General features: G+C 41.8%; 1 pseudogene; it reads left to right on the plus strand.

Moving 5' to 3' along the window:
- The first annotated feature begins 1,502 nt into the window (after positions 1-1,502).
- On the plus strand, positions 1,503-2,182 carry LOC104993620 (annotated as a pseudogene).
- The last annotated feature ends 225 nt before the right edge of the window (positions 2,183-2,407 follow it).

Here is a 2,407-nt window from a genome sequence, read left to right on the forward strand (position 1 = left end):
GGGAAAGAGAGATGCCCTGTGTCCCGAACAGTAATGAGGTCTACCACTTAAAACAAACTCCAGGAACAAGAGGCTTACTAATGAAGTGCAGGTCAAGAAAATGATAAAGATGAAAGTTTTGAGGGGCAATGATATAGCAGAAGGAAGTAATCTGAAAGATGAACTTTGATCAGTCATCACTGGATCTGGTGACAGGGCCACCAATAACTTTTACAAAGTATTTCAGTTGAGTTTCGAATCTAGAAACTTCAATTCAGAGAAAGAATGTGGTCCAAACATGTCATCACACCCTCAAAGAACTGCAGGACAATTTGTGCTGTGATCTCTCCACTGAAATTGTTCACTGAGTCCCGCCACAGTAATCTTTTTTGCTGACCTCAGTAGTCCTTTTTAAGAATGAAGTCAGGAAGAGAGACAAGTAATAGGGAGAACATGGTTTAGTTTCCACTATAGTAAGAAAGGGGAAGGACAATTCAAGCTGTGAACAGGGAATGTAAGCATCAGAGTTGAGAGGAGGAGGAGAAAGGAGTCTGCCGGCTGCTGGGATCTGAATTGGCTTATCAATTTTTAAAAACTTGGTGAACACAGAATTTTATATAATTATAAGAAATAGAGTGCACTAGTTCCCTCTACCAAAAAGCCAGAGTACACAACCTGTGTGGAGAATATACATTTGATTTTGTGGACAGTGATCATTCCATTGCCCTCCCTCTTTTCTTATTCAGAATTATGAAATAGACTTTCTCTCCCACCTGCCATAATTCCCTGAAAGTTGGTTTCATCATGGTCACTCCTACAAAACTGTTCTCTCAAATGTCAAAGAAGTCTCCATTGCTATAAGTGTCAGACTTTGCTTTTTCCTCTTTCTCTTTTCCCTCTGATTCATTTTACACTTCTGAAAACCGTGCCTCCTGGAAACATTCTCTGACCTTAGTTTCCATGACACCACACTAGTTTTCTCTTTTCTCAGCACTAATTTAGTTCTCTCCCATGAAGCTGCTCATTCCACCTATATCATAACGGAAATGCTGTTCTTTGGTCAATCTTTGGCCTTTGCTTTTTTCTTTCCACACTCTCCTCAGTTTTTCCAGTTATAATTTCTATGTTAATTGCTCTCAGATCCCTACTTCTATCATCAATCTTTTCCTCAAAGAATCCTCTGGATTCTTCTACTTATGGGTCTTGCTGATATAATACATTTTACTTTTTCAAAAACTAATAAACATTTATCCTCTTATATTTGGGACATACCCTCTACATCTTGGGCTTCCCTGGTAGCTCAGATGGTAAGGAATCTGCCTGCAAATTCAGGAGACCTGAGTTCAATCCCTGGGTTGGGAAGATCCCCTGGAGAAGGAAATGGCTAGCCACTCCAGTATTTTGTCTGGAGAATCCCACAGACAGAGGAGCCTGGCAGGCTACAGTCCATGGAGTCACAAAGAGTCAGACACAACTGAGCACCTAAGCACAAACACTCTTTATATTAACTTCTGTCTTTCTTGATGACCTCACCATTATTCCAGTCAACCAAGGTCAGTATTTTGGAGTCACTTGTACCTCATCATCTCATTCAATGGAATTCTTTCTTAAATAATATCCATTGTCTCTTCCTTTCAACGATTCTTAAGGCTAAAAAATGTGCTGAGTTTGACATTACAGTAACTCATGTCATTGTTCCTGGTGATACAGTTCAAAGCACCCTGAAATGTATGCTTGGAATTCTCAGTGGATGCTGGATCCTAAAATTTGAATGGGTGAAAGCATTCTACAAAGCAAAGAATGTGAACAGGAAGAAAAGAATGAAATTCCTGAAGGACCACAGAAAAGCAGGATCAACAGAGAACAGCTGTTGCCAAAGCTGTTTGATGGATGTTACTTCTATTTGAGGGGACCCTTCAGACACCATTCAAAGGACAACCTTATTAAGCTTGTCGCTGCTGGTGGGGGCCAGATCCTCATTAGAAAGCCCAAGCCAGACAGTGATGTGACTCAAACCATCAATACAGTCGTGTACCATGCCAAACCTGATTCTGATCAGCACTTCTGCACACAGTGTATCATCTATGAGGACTTGTCTAATCATCGCCCAGAGAGGGTTTGTCAGGGCAAAGTCTGAATGGCTCCTTCCAGCTGGTTTATAGATTGTGTGATGTCCTTTGAGTTGCTCCCTCTTGACAAATGAACTCGCACAGTGTGATAACCTAGGGACTGTACTGTTTTCATCAGTCACGTTTTTACAAATAGGTAGACTCATTCATCGGAGAAGGCGATGGCACCCCACTCCAGTACTCTTGCCTGGAAAATCCCATGGACGGAGGAGCCTTGTAGGCTGCAGTCCATGGGGTCACGAAGAGTCGGACATGACTGAGCGACTTCCCTTTCCCTTCCCTATTGTCTCTCCCAATGT

Source organism: Bison bison, unplaced genomic scaffold (assembly GCF_000754665.1).
Source record: "Bison bison bison isolate TAMUID 2011002044 unplaced genomic scaffold, Bison_UMD1.0 scf7180017864240, whole genome shotgun sequence".
NCBI lineage: Eukaryota > Metazoa > Chordata > Mammalia > Artiodactyla > Bovidae > Bison > Bison bison.